This window comes from Lycorma delicatula, chromosome 8 (genome assembly GCF_047948215.1).
Source record: "Lycorma delicatula isolate Av1 chromosome 8, ASM4794821v1, whole genome shotgun sequence".
Taxonomy (NCBI): domain Eukaryota; kingdom Metazoa; phylum Arthropoda; class Insecta; order Hemiptera; family Fulgoridae; genus Lycorma; species Lycorma delicatula.
The window spans coordinates 30,753,502-30,768,124 of record NC_134462.1 but is presented as its reverse complement, the minus strand read 5'-3'; the positions used below and the strand labels follow the sequence as shown (position 1 = coordinate 30,768,124).

The 14,623-nt window shown below is 29.2% G+C and overlaps 1 protein-coding gene across 2 annotated transcripts in view; it reads left to right on the top strand.

Annotated features, from left to right (window-relative positions):
* The window catches only part of Shrm (shroom), an 844,325-nt gene that overhangs the window by 150,468 nt on the left and 679,234 nt on the right, over positions 1–14,623 (top strand). The gene's annotated exons all lie outside the window — the stretch shown is intronic.

The following is a 14,623-nucleotide window of genomic DNA, read 5'->3' as shown; positions in this document are numbered from 1 at the left end:
ATCATTACGCAATAATGATGTATGATATCAAGTTGGTTCAAACGCACTAATGTAAGGTTTATTAAAAAGTCATAAATTATATAAATATCAGTTTTGTGAATCAAGTGTAAGACCCCCAAAATGGGGGGAAAACTAACTTTTTAATAATTGAAAAAAAAAAGTAAAATACGCCATAACACCGCTAAAACACCAGATAAATAATTTGTATAAACTTTGTGTAAGTAGAGGTTAGAGATAATAACTGGTAGAAATGGATTTATAATTAAGAACACAGTAATAATAAGAATGCTAGTTAACACTTGTGTTATTAATATAAAATTCTTAATTTTCACCTATTATTCAAATCCCTGAAAAGAATTTATAAATTCTGTTTAAAATATTGTGTACATAAATTTAGGATATTGATCCTTTTTATTGTGTTTCTGCGATAATAAATGTGTAACAGTTATTATTTTTTAATTTCTTCATTACATTAAAATACAGTTATTATAAAAGTTAATTTCCAGTAACTTTAGATATAAAATTTTGTTATATCAATCTAAATAGTAAAAAAAATTCATTTAACATTAAGAATAATCAGACACTTTAAAAATGTATTGTTTCTTTATAAACATACTTATATTAGGGTAAAAAACTTTAAAGACGGAACGTGTTGTCCTGATGATTTAACGCTATCATATCGTTTGCTTGCAATGTTGTCAATACTTAAGTTTTTTTGTTTGCTTGTTATATAAAATTCTTAATTTTCACCTATTATTCAAATCCCTGAAAAGAATTTATAAATTCTGTTTAAAATATTGTGTACAATAATTTAGGATATTGATCTTTTTTATTGTGTTTCTGCGATAATAAATGTGTCACAGTTATTATTTTTTAATTTCTTCATTACATTAAAATACAGTTATTATAAAAGTTAATTTCCAGTAACTTTAGATATAAAATTTTGTTATATCAATCTAAATAGTAAAAAAAATTCATTTAAGATTAGGAATAATCAGACACTTTAAAAATGAATTGTTTCTTTATAAACATACTTATATTAGGGTAAACAACTTTAAAGACGGAACGTGTTGTCCTGATGATTTAACGCTATCATATCGTTTGCTTGCAATGTTGTCAATACTTAAGTTTTTTTGTTTGCTTGTTATAATAGCTGTTTTTTTTTTTGTTTTTGCTTTTTTACAATAATAATACAATTAAATTTGTGTTTTTATAGATTAATATTTAGAGAGAAAATATAAACGTGCAATTAGATAACACGCGATATATAAACATTGTTTCATGTGTACAGTTCAATTCAGTTGACGAGCGTAATAGTTTTTTATTGGCTGATAAGTTTCTTATTCTCATTGGCTTTGAGAGTTATTTATTCTCAATGCTGAAAAGGTCTGTTAGTCCATGCGGCAGTACCTGTTTTAAAATGAACATATTTTGACGTTTTCTGTATGATCTCTAATTTTTTGATTTATTGACTCCGGAATATCATAAGAAATGATTATTTCATAATGCGCCAGTTTGAAAAAGTTGTGCTTCGAATGCGCAGTTGCTAATTTGTCACTCCCACTCTTCAGTTTTCCCCCTCCACTTTTATAATGCAGTTCTGATCTTATCTCAGTTGTACAACATTATTAGAGACCGGATTATATACTATATAAAAAGCTTGAAATATGCATGCAAGTATGCATGAAAAATGCTTAAAATATGCATTAAAAGGGTCAAAATATGCAACTTTAAGTAATAAAAAAATAGTAATTTTTAGTTAGTTTTTTTTTTTAATTTCAAAATCAGCATACAGTTAGTAAGTAGTTGAATAACATATCGATAAATTCCATAATTAACAATTATTTAACATTTGTAAACATAAAAAATTTGAGGTACTGTTCCGCGATTGCTAAGTGCGCTCTAAGAGCAGTGCGGCTAATAGGTTTGGCCGGCTACAACGTAAGATTTCATTTATTAACAAGGTACCCTACCGAAAAATATTGTAAATATAGCGAAAATATGCATCACTAGATTTTAAGGAAAATATGCAATAACCGGTGAGAATGGGCTTAATATGCAAATGCATATAATCCGGTCTCTAATTATTATTTTGTACATGTACAAATATGTCTTCAATAATGAAAAGTTTTATTATTGTGTTAAATGATCTAATGTTTCAAATTATTTTGATTTACCAGTAAAATAATGCTGTTTATATTATTCTCCCTTTTTTAGTGCTATTATTATTATTATTAGAACATTACAAATTACAAAAACTTGCTTTAATTGGTGTTAAAAATAGAGTAAACCGGATTATTTGCTTGTAAACAAAGACCTACTTCATTTCAAGTCAGATAACAGAGAAAATGTAGTTTGTAGTTAACGTTGTTACTTGTCAAAGTGAGTAATTGCAATAGTTTATAAATCCCACACAATTTTAACCTACTATGATAAAAACAAAATTCACTTGGGTAGATTATATAGATATATATATGTTGTATAGTCTATTTCTTTTGGTGTTATTTCTAGGGAATCAATCAGTTTGTGATTTTACTGTTGTTATTATGATTATTATTATTATTCTAAAAATAGTAATGATATAAACGAGTCACAAGTTATTAATTGTGCGTGAATACTCTTTTCCGTGGACGTTCTAGAATAAAATCGTGCACGAAGATAGACGTAGGGTAGAACTTAACCTCTTAAATTTGCATATTATAGTCTTAATATACGGTACCTATCTCTTCATCCGTTAAACTTCAACTCGGACGATGGACATGATGGTTCTTCTTGTCGTGCTTTTCGTGATATGGGTCAAGGCGTGGAACTCTCTTCGTTCTTTTCTTTATTTCGTATTTTCTTTGTACTCTTTCTTTGCATCCATAAATTATTTTGCCCACTTTATTATCCATTGTTAATATCATAATGTATACTTTTTTTTTTAATGAGCGATATTGTATTTAATTATTTATTTAAATTGTTAATAGTCGATTAAATTGATTTAATAGTTTGTTATAATGATTGCCTTGATTTATAAATTTGAATTATATCCTAATGAAATATATATATATTTACAAACTGATTTATAGCACCCATTTCTATTATACTCACAGTTTTAAATATTTTCTATCGATATGATTTACAATTAAATTAAAAATCGCTTATATTATTGTTATATGGTTTTTTTTTAACTAACGGCTTTTTTTCCATTCCCTGATGATACGACTTTTAAAATAGATTTTAGTACCTCATTCCTGAATTGTAGTAGAAAAAATTAAGTACAGTAGTTATTTAGCTTTGTAAGTTCTTTAAAATAAGTTATTTTTCAAAACTGTTTGTTGTTTAAAAATTTTGTACTAATAAGTGATTCATTTGTAGAAAACCATAAACATATTATTTTTTTATGGTCGAAAAAAAATGGATTAATAATAATTAATAAGTGTACTGCTGTGGCCAAACAAACCTAATTCGTCTTTGGTCTCGCCAACTAGCCTTCCCAATTCCCTTCTGTTTCTTACCAGATCTATATTGGTATAGATAATTAATATCTATACCAATAGATCTTTTAGATCAATTAGATCTTTTTTTTTTACATGAGGTTAAGTTAGTAATAATAATAATAATTACTAAGTTGACTGTTGCAGCCATACAAACCAAAGTGGTCTTTGGCCTCGCCAATGAGTCTCCTTCAATCGTTCCTGTTTCTTACCAAATCTATATTAATATCCAATCATTGCTGATATTTTTCTACCTGGTCGCTCCATCTTGGCTTTGGTTTTCCGCTTCAGACTTCCACAATTCTCTTACTCTCATTCCTGGAAATGATATGCTACGCCTCCTCTATTTTCGACTATATTATTGCATTTACATCTGAATCACGATTTTAATTATTGGATTTCCCTTCTTTTCTTCTTCTGGTAGCCACTTACATCTTTCGCCGGCTCAAATTCAAATATATTTATCTTAAGATTCTACTCTCCAATGTTATCAGACGTGCTTCATTCTTCCTGGGTAGAACCATATTTCAACAGCATATACGAGTATCAGGCATGGTTTTATAATGGTCCTTTATTTGCGGATTTTTGTGTGGAGGATAGCATTCTGGAAGACATTAATTTGTTGCAGTCATATAAGCATTTATTTACATTTATCAATCTACTTTAGATTTCTCTGGATTTACATAAACCAGAGGCCGGTGAAAAATGTGAGTATCAGAATAAGAAAAATCAGGGAAATCCGGAAATTGTACCTGATTGAGATGTAAATGTTGTGAGATAGGGTTGAAAATTGAGGTGCGGGGCATATCATTTCCAGGAATGAGGGCAAGAGAATTGTGAAAATATGGAGATGAAATCACTGGGCATAACAGCACTAAGCCATCCAAAGCGAAATGGAATGATCAGATGGAAAAAGATTTGCAATGACTGAATATCAATATAGATCTGGTAAGAAACAGGTGGGATTGGAGGAGGCTGATTGGCTCTGTCCTCTAGATTCTCTATTCTGGATTTCTCTATAAGCGTTTATTTATATTTATCAATGTACCCTGGATTTCTCTATATTCATTTTTCCTGTTCCATCTACCATTCCAAAGTGGTATTCCCCAATTTGGATTCTGCTCTTGTGTTCACTTCTACTGAAATGAATTGATTTTTTAACCTTTAGATATTTGAATAAAAATATTTTACTAAACAGATTATCGAAAAAATAAATATTAAATTGTTTCGCTTTTATGTTAAGATTCTTATTTATGAATAATACAGTTTTATATTGAAATTATTTTTTATTAAAATTTAAATGAAGTATTATTCAACCGCAATTTTTTTCCTAAGAAATAGAATTTTTTACCTCTCAGGTACAACTTTTCTTAATTAAAATTAGGTTTTATTGGATTTTCTACTTATAACGTATAGAAAATATATCGTTTTATCAAGTTAATTCATCATTTTCATTTTGATGAACATAGACGAATAACCTAAATCTAATTTATTTTAACGTATCATTAAATTATACTGGTTCCAGAACATTATAGAATTTATCTTTTAACAAATGACATTCAGTACTATGTCGTTGACAAGTTTTAAAAAAAGTCAAAATTTCTTAGGAATATTCTCGTGAATAGTGTAGGAAATACCTGAGTACCGTCGGTTAGTTTTGTGTGTATTTCTTTTGCTGGAAAGGGTGGCTAACTTTGTAACAATTCGAAAGGAATCTAAAAACATTCCTATATTGACAAGTGTGACTAACAAGTATTTTTATACAGCAGTATACGTCATCATGTTACTGTATACGTGAAATTTTACTGTTGGTGGGAGTATTTGTGACTATGGAAACGTAGCCAATTAGCTGCTGTGATGAAATGAAGGCGTGTGTTTCCGAATCAGCTATTACTCCGACCAATCCACTGTAAATCTTTTCTAATTAATTATGAATATATTATACATAATGATTCGTGATAGTTCAATGAAATAAGGAGCCCGTTAAAATAATAGGAAGTTTTTTGCACTTAACATGATTTTATTTTTTTGTTTTATTTTATTTATTAGATCCCGTCTAATTGTTACTTCTAAATATTAAGCTGTATTTATGCATCATTCTGAAATAGAAACTTTTTTTAAATTTAATAATCATATATAGGATGAGGTATTTAGTGTTTGCCAATCATTTCCTTGGTTTTATTTATTCGTTATTATCCTTTAAATTAAAGAATATAATTCCAGTTTATGTGTGGAACTATAGATTCTTTTTCTATATAATTACCACTGTTTGTTATGGTTGATCATTACTTTTTCATTTATTTTTAATTTGAACTTTACTAATTTCATGTTGGTGATCTAAGGATTCAGTTATTAATTTAAAAAAGTTAATTTATTCTAACGCAAAATCTATACTTCTTCCGGGTTTGACGTAAACTTTAGAATTAAATAAATCTTTTGAAAAAATCTGAAAGTATATTAAACCGTTAAGGAAAATCAGTGTATTGTTTACAACATATAATACACAATAAATAGGATAAAATATCGTGTATTTTAAATCAGGATTGTGCACTTAAGGTGAACTAAAGAAATTGTAATTCTAAGTACATACGCAACTCGGATCGCAGTAAACTTTCATATAAGTTTATTATGATGGAGTTATTATCTATTATATAACTAGCCGTATTTATTTGTATTGTATTTTGTAATAAATATATATTTTACTCTACTTTTATTAAAAATTAGACAAGTGATTGTCCATTGTCTATCTACCCTTATGTATATACCTGCAGGGTAGTAACAAATTTAATGTAGGACTAAAGAAACCCAGGTTATGTTCATGCGTTGTAGCATATATATATATATATATATATATATATATATATATTAGAGATAACATTATTCATATAACAAAGTGACGGTAGAACTAACTACATATAAATATCTAAGTATTAGGCTATATTCTGTACTTTCATGCGTAACTGTAACATAAATCTGCATATTATGCCAAGGTCCAGTGATTTCGATTATTTCTTTTTGTTATTATTTTGTTATGATAATTATACCGTCTTACTTTCTTCTTACTATTATTAGTACTACATGGTGTAAGCTAATATAAATCATGTATAAAAATATATATTTATGATTTTGCTAAATTTATTATTATTATTATTTTTGTGATAAAATACTACAATTTCTCTATTATTTTGTTATTAAATAACGGGTTAATAAAACCATTAATAATAATCATAATAATAACGCTGTTCTTATTACATTACGTAGATGTTAACTGGAAATTTATTGAATTATATTTTTAATGTTACATAATTTTTGCTGTAATATTTAAGAGGGGTAACGTTATTTATGATTTTGATTATATAAATAAATTTTTTCTTTGTTTTGGTGGTTTTATAGATAAGCATATTATTATTTTTATTTGATAGAAATTAAAAAAAAAAAAATTGTTAGTAATTTATTAATTAGTATAAATTGTATGTTGTGAAATTTAATATAGTTTAAAATGTTTTTCTTCTATTTATTTATTACTTGAGATTATTTTATATCAGCGGTCCAATTATTTTACTTTTAGTTTTAACTATACCTTGTAAGAGACATTTTGATAAGCACTCGTTCACGATGTCATAAAATTTATTTATATTATGTTTTTTCCATGTTATACACGTATGCGCGCAAATACAAACATATATATTTCTTATCGTAATAACACTGAAATTTGTTAAGATAATTTATTTAAGTACTAAAAAACTGCAAAAATAAGGTGTATATATTTCATCATAAATTTATTTATGTTTTGTTTTATTATTATTATTATACTTTCATCGTCACGCATTCCTTTATGAATTACGTAAACTAAAATGCAATTTTATTTATTTGATTAAATTATTTCAGTATTGAGATTTGCTTAAAAAACGTTTATGATAATTGAAGAATAATTTTATCATTTATTGTATAATGTAGATTTCATAAGAAAGCGATTAAGTAGATTTCATAAGCTACTTATTGTAATGGGTACCATCATTAGACTTCCGGAAAATTTCGACATATCTTTGCGTTTCCCATCTCCCAGACCCCAAAACCACCCTCAGTTCAAAAGTTTATATATATATTTCACTTTCTTGTAGACACGATAACTGCCGTAATTTTGCGCCAATCACTCTCAAATTGATATATAAAATATAACGACTCGAAATATCGGTCGAGTTTGTTGGGCATAATCGGACCATGAGGGTGGAAATGGGGGGCTTTTTAAAAAAAAACAAAATATCGGTATAACTTTCTTATTAAGTAAAATATCAAATTCGTTTAAAGTTCCTACTTACTATTCTTTGTATGAGGGCCTAAAATTTATGTCAGTAAAGTTTTTTGATATCACCAACCACTGGCTCAGGGACTGGAAAAATGGGGTTTCGAAGACAAAAAAATCATACCTCCTTTAATAGGCACAGTGTCGAATCGGTCTAAAGTGGTTGTTAGTCCTCTAAAGATTACCTAAAACCTTTGTCTGAAACAATTTTTCATATGACCAACCCTTACGGCAAGGGATGACCAAAATATGGCTGGAATTGTAAGAAGATGGGGCTTGTCGTGTGTTAAACTTTTTTCATATGCATCTATTGAAGTAAATTTGAAGTTTTTCTTAACTTTAAGCTGGAAATCTTTTTATCCCCTACTTAGCACCGGTGAAATCTACCTCCGCCTTCCGGCGTGCCGAAACGGATTTTTTAGATTATATTTTGGTGAAATAAAATAAGAATTAATTGAGTGGTATAAGAATCAATAGTTACAATATTACGTAATTATATTGTCAAAGAATGGCTGTGTAACTTTATAATATTGACATTTATGGTTTTATTCTATTTGATTATATTTTGCAATATTTGAACTGATTTCGAAAATTTTTCGAAAATAATAACGTAAATATACGTGTTAGACTAAATATAAATTTCTTTTGCAAGCAGATTTAAATTCTGTAAAGCCAATCTCCGTGGCGTAGTGGTAGCGTCTCAGCTTTTCATCCGAAGGTCTTGGGTTTGAATCCCGGTAAGGCATGGGGTTTTTTATACGCTACAAATTACCATTTTCTTAGGGCGAAATGACCGAAGTCGTTGGTTGTTACCATTTTTCTCCAAAAAAAAATCTGTAAAGGTGGGAAATTTTGGTTTTCCCGTATAATACGTAGCAATCAGCTATTCATAATACATTTTATTATTCAGCTGTTTTTATCCATTTTATAAGTATTGAGAATAATGATGGATTTGTGATTACACAAAACGGGAATACGTTTTTATGTTTCAATGTTGTTGGAAAAAAATTATTGGTATTCGTTCGTATCAAGTGCGTTTGTTTGCGGTATGCGCTCGCATTTTTATTTTGAATAAAACGCTTCTACGCTAGATCGCAGCACATTCAATTTTATTGAAAGCCCGATTTACCAAAGCGTTTTCAAAAATATGTTTTACTGCTTTTTTTTTTGTTGCAAATATTAAACTAATTATTTTGCGTTTTTTTGCCTGTATTATTGTTGTTATAATCTTAAAAATGTTTATTATAGAATAAATTTTTAAATAATCAGCTTAAATTTTGATCTATGCTTAAACGGATTTGTAGTTTTATGAAAGCTTTAGTGAAAGTGCATCAGATTTAACAGTGCATAATAAAACGAAAAACAGCTGAGAATTTATAAAAAAAAAACCCCATTTTTTGGCTTCTGTTTGGATACAGATGCCAAGAAAAAGATTCTAAAGGATTAAAATTAAAGTATTTTTCAACTAAAATTACTAACCATATACTTCATGAAAATGATTTTGAGAGGAGTGGTGGAATTTATTACTCTTTACCAAGCAAGTTCTTATGTCTCTAGTTCAGTGATATCATCTGATATAGCATCAGTATCAATAGTAAACTGTCATAATTGTGTTTATTGATGTGATGAAAATCTTCCGCAATTATGGCATCCATTAAATGAACCATTTTTCGTATAGATCGTATTTTTTTCGCGTAGATTAAAATTTCATTAGGTTTAACTGTTATTTGTAATTGGACTATGAATTATAATCGTGCGTAAACGAATCAATTCACCCCGACGCTATAAATAAACATTTAAAAAACCGTCCCTTTAATATTTAAAAAAAACATACAAAATCATGTAATATTGGTTACAATTAGTTCTGATTTTGATAACTTAGCGAAGATAACATTAAACGGCCGTTTATTTGTTTTAAATATCAGTGTTGAAAAATTGATTAGGTTTCATTAAATTAGTTTAGGTGTTTTTTTCCTGTTTTTTTTTTTTTTTGCAAAATGGAATTTGTGAAGTCAGGATATTGTGACTGATTTATGAGTATTTTTTTTAGACTCAAGATCGACCATAGTTCGAGAAATTATCATTTAACTTGAATATATTAAAATTTTTTTTTTAATATAAATCATATTTTTAAGTTGTTAATATGTATGTATATAAATGTATCATAATATTTACATATTATAATAAATATTAATCTTTATTGACGTGTTCTTTAAAAAAAATATGTTAATATGATTTATTTTAAACAAAGATGGTTTTAAGATAGGATGTAAGCATTATTATGTCATCGGAAATGTAAAAAAGTTGTGTAAAAACAAACTTCCGTCCGATAATAAACTGATCATGTTTAAAGCCTGTTTAATGTATTGTATATGTTACAAAGGTAGTCTGTATTACTTTTGTTTCCCTTTCTTTTAACTTAAATGGTTTCTCCTTTACTTTCCAGCCGGAAGTGTTTTCTTTGTATGTTGTATTTTAGTATTTAGCATTTTCTTGATTCTATTATTTTCTGTTTATCCTTTTGCTTATGTAAATTATTAATTATCCTATTACTTATAGTTATTTCTTTGTTTTTCTTATTATCTTTTAGACTGGATCTTTTAAGTCCAATTATTTTTCTCTACTAGAAATAACATCACGTTTTGACGTAAGTCACTTACTGTAGGCTACAAGGTCCTTCTTTTCTTTTAACATCGACCTTTGTTTTTTTTCTTCTTTTTTCCATTTACCTTCTTATACAATATATATATAGAAGCAGTCTTCAAGTAACTGGTCACGTAATAATCATTGGTTATCTTCACTTCTTTTCTTTTATCTTCACCTTTTTTTTTTACGTTTTTTTTTTGTTCCTAGTATTTTGACCGAATAAATGATTCTTGAAAATTATTATTGCTTGACCTTGTGTAATTTTTAAATTATCTTTTCTTATTTTTATTATTCTTCGTTGACCTTGATCTATATAGAGTATAATGTTATATATTATAATGTAATATCTATTACGTTTCATGCTCTAACGGAAAGTATATTACGGTATGATTTAATAAATGAATTTATGTATAAATAATATATTGTATAGGTAGATGAATTTGTATTAATATATCGTATATTTATCCTCTACCTTGATCTGCGTTATAAATATATGTGAATCTATTTTACTGGCTCTGTTTTTTTTTTTGTATTATTATTGTTAATATACCAAATGATTAATTACATTAATTATAGACGAAAGAGCAACTGGTATGAATAAAAATGAAATGAAAGATTATTAAATAATTAAAATTTGTAAATTAGGTAGTGCTCTAATATCAAATACTGAAAAAAATTGAAATATAATTGAAGATAAACAAGAAGATAAGTGGCAAGGTAAATTAAAAAAAAATAAATCAAAACAAAATGCCGATCTCCTTAGTGAAGTGTTAGCACTTCGGCCTTTCATCCCAAGTGTCACAGGTTTAAATCCCGGTCAGGCATGGCATTTTTCATACGTTACAAAACTTCATTTCTATATTCCCTCGTACAAGTTTCAAAAGTTTGTCTGGTCACTTAATTCATCAGAAAAATGCACTTTTAGCTTGCAAAGAGAATGCAACCTGGAAGACTGGAAAAGAGGAAATAGAAAAAATGTATTTATTTAAGGCAGAACTAATTTATTTATTTACGAGTATTTAGTAGTAGAAGAATTAGTTTTATAGTCATTTATTTTTAATAAATAATTATTTAAGTTTTCTTAAATTGAAATAAAATAAGGTTATTTATTTAACCTGTTCCTTATATTGGTAATAAGGGTTGCAAAAAATGGACGTTAACAGAGTAGGTTGTAGGAAAGTTACTGTCAAAAAAGAATTGACAATTGTTAAGAACGATGGAAAGCCTAAGCACTGGATCAAATAATTAAATGAAAATAAGAAATATAAGGAAATTAATCCAGTCACTTTGCCAGATCCAAAGACATTGATTTATGAAAATATTAAATAATCTATAAAACTGACTGAAAATATTAAACTGGTGTCCGTTATTTGAGTAACAAATAGAGGCTAAAGAGTAGCTAGGAGAAAGAATTTAAAAGGGCTTTTGTAGGAACCACTTGGAAAAAAAATAGCGAGAAATAATACGAGAGGTTATCTCTAAAATAAAGACCGTTTGATTGTAAAAAACTTTATTCTGAAAACTTCATAAATATTTTTTTATTTCTCTTAAAGTACATACCTTATACTACTTCTCTATATAATCGCCACATGAATTAGGACATTAATCGTAGCGATAAACCCAGCTTCAATATACCCTCGTCGTATTGTTCTATCGCCAGTCCATATAGCCATTGATTAACAAAATTTTTAAGTTCGTCATCCGCGAATTGCTTACCACTGAAAAATTCTTTCAATTTCCCAAACAAATGGTAATCAGAAGGAGCTAAGCCTGGACTATATGGTGTGTGGCCGTAAATTTCCCATCCAAATGTTCTCAGTAAATCACGTGTCGGACCCGCAACATGTGGAAGTGTATTATCGTACAGCAGGACGACGCCGTCGGTCAGCCGCCCACGGTGCCGATTTTGAATGCGTGCCGTAACTTACGCGGAGTTTCGCAGTAGTCGGCTTCTGCATTTTAGTCGTTCCACGTGTCATGATATCAATCACCAGTATGCCAAACCGATCCCAAGAGACTGTGGCCATCAGTTTGCGTCCAAATGGCTGATCCAAATGTCCAAAATGTCCAAATGGTATGACCTTAGTCGGTCTGGTTGGTGATTGAGGATGATGCCATTCACTTGACTGCCATTTTCTCTGTGGCGTGTAATACGAAATCCATGTTTTATCGCCGGTAAAAATCGAATTAAGAAACTCATCACCTTTTTCTGTATAGCGCAACAAAAATTCCAAAGCAGATCCCCATTGGGATTTTTTTGTGACGTTCCGTTAAGACGTGCGGCACCCAACGTGCACAAACCTTTCTGACACCTGCATGGTCACGAATAATGCGACCAGTAACAGATCTTGAACATCAGGAAAAAGAAGGGCCAGGTCGGAAATCGTTGAGCGACGATCTTTTCTGATATCATCATCGACGCGTTTCAAACAGTCCTCGGAGATTCTTTCATTCATTACATTATCACCGTACACAACAATCAACTGCCTATGAATTTCAGCCGTCTTAACGTTCTGATGGTTTTAAAAACGTATGACTCCACGTATTTCACAGTCGGCGGCAACATTGATTTTCGTATTCCTTTTATAACGTAATCAACGACACTGCAACGCAACAACGTACAGACAAAAATGTAGTGTGTACATTACTAGCGTGCCCATGTACGATACATGTTCGCCAACCTTAAGGAGAGAAATTTCTCAGCGGTCTTTACTTTAGAGATATCCCTCGTAAAACAGAATGGAGTAATAATGGAGTATGGTCGTGAATATTTACATCGAAATTCATTAGATTTTTCTGAGATTCTTTCAGTTATGTATCCTTTCTTCTCTTTATAGTCCAGTTTTTACTTAAGGATTTATTTTTTATTTTTTGGTTAGAATTTTTTTATAGATTTTTTATTTTAATTAAAATTATGTTTACGCATTATATCTCCTTTGTTTTAAAGACGGTAACTACTGTAGAAGCTGAATAAATGCTAATCAAGCTTTAATTTTGCGATATTAAAATTTAATAAACATTATCAATAATCTCCTTAATTATTTTATTAATAAAATTTTGATTGTTTATGTTTATATGAATGATATACGCGCATTAAAAAGTATCAGATATATTACTATCTAACAAATCTATTATTATTTTTTTTTTTGTATCAGCAGTTTATGACTTGTCAACAATCTATTGTTTACAATCAAAAAGGTTTATCAAATATTTATTGTCTGCAATCAAATAGATTGTAGAAAATTTTAATCGAAAATTCCAATAATTGTATCACTAACCAAATATAATGGCCTGTAATTTTTTTTATGATTTCTACTATCTTTTTTTCATTTTAAGGTGTATGAGTGTTTGTTAAAGATAGAATACTTGTTCACGTATTTTACTTTTCTTAAGAAATTGGATTATTTAAACAAATAATAATTATGGCACGTAAAGTTCTATGTCATTTAAATACTGTACGTACGTACGTATGTATGTATCTCCCATAACTCAAAAACGATTAGCCGTAGAATGTTAAAATTTTGGATTTAGAACTGTTGTAACATCTATTTGTGCATCTCCTCATGTGACGAAATTTCTTTCTGGGCGTGGCGCTTTTCGGGACAGATTTCAGAAATTCGGCCTAGCGGGCTCTGGTACGTGTCCGTAATGCGGATTGTTGGACGATGCTTATCATGTGATATATGAATGTGCTAGGTATGAATTAATGCAACCCACCGGGTTGGTCTAGTGGTTAACGCGTCTTCCCAAATCAGCTGATTTGGAAGTCGAGAGTTACAGCGTTCAAGTCCTAGTAAAGCCAGTTATTTTTACACGGATTTGAATACTAGATCGTGGATACCGGTGTTCTTTGGTGGTTGGGTTTCAATTAACCAAACATCTCAGGAATGGTCGAACTGAGAATGTACACGACTACACTTCATTTACACTCATACATATCATCCTCATTCATCCTCTGAAGAATTATCTAAACGGTAGTTACCGGAGGCTAAATAGTAAAAGAAAAGGTATGACTTAATGCGCACGGGGACATTTGTCGACTTGATATTATCGGGTCAACACTTGATCTCCGTATTAATTTGAAAAGTCGGGCCGAATAGTTGATCGTAGAAAGGTTTTATTACACATTTGGCGAAAGAAAGGATCGCTGAAGTGGCGTGATGTCCGCTTGGACATCTTTCCTTCTTTGTGTTTA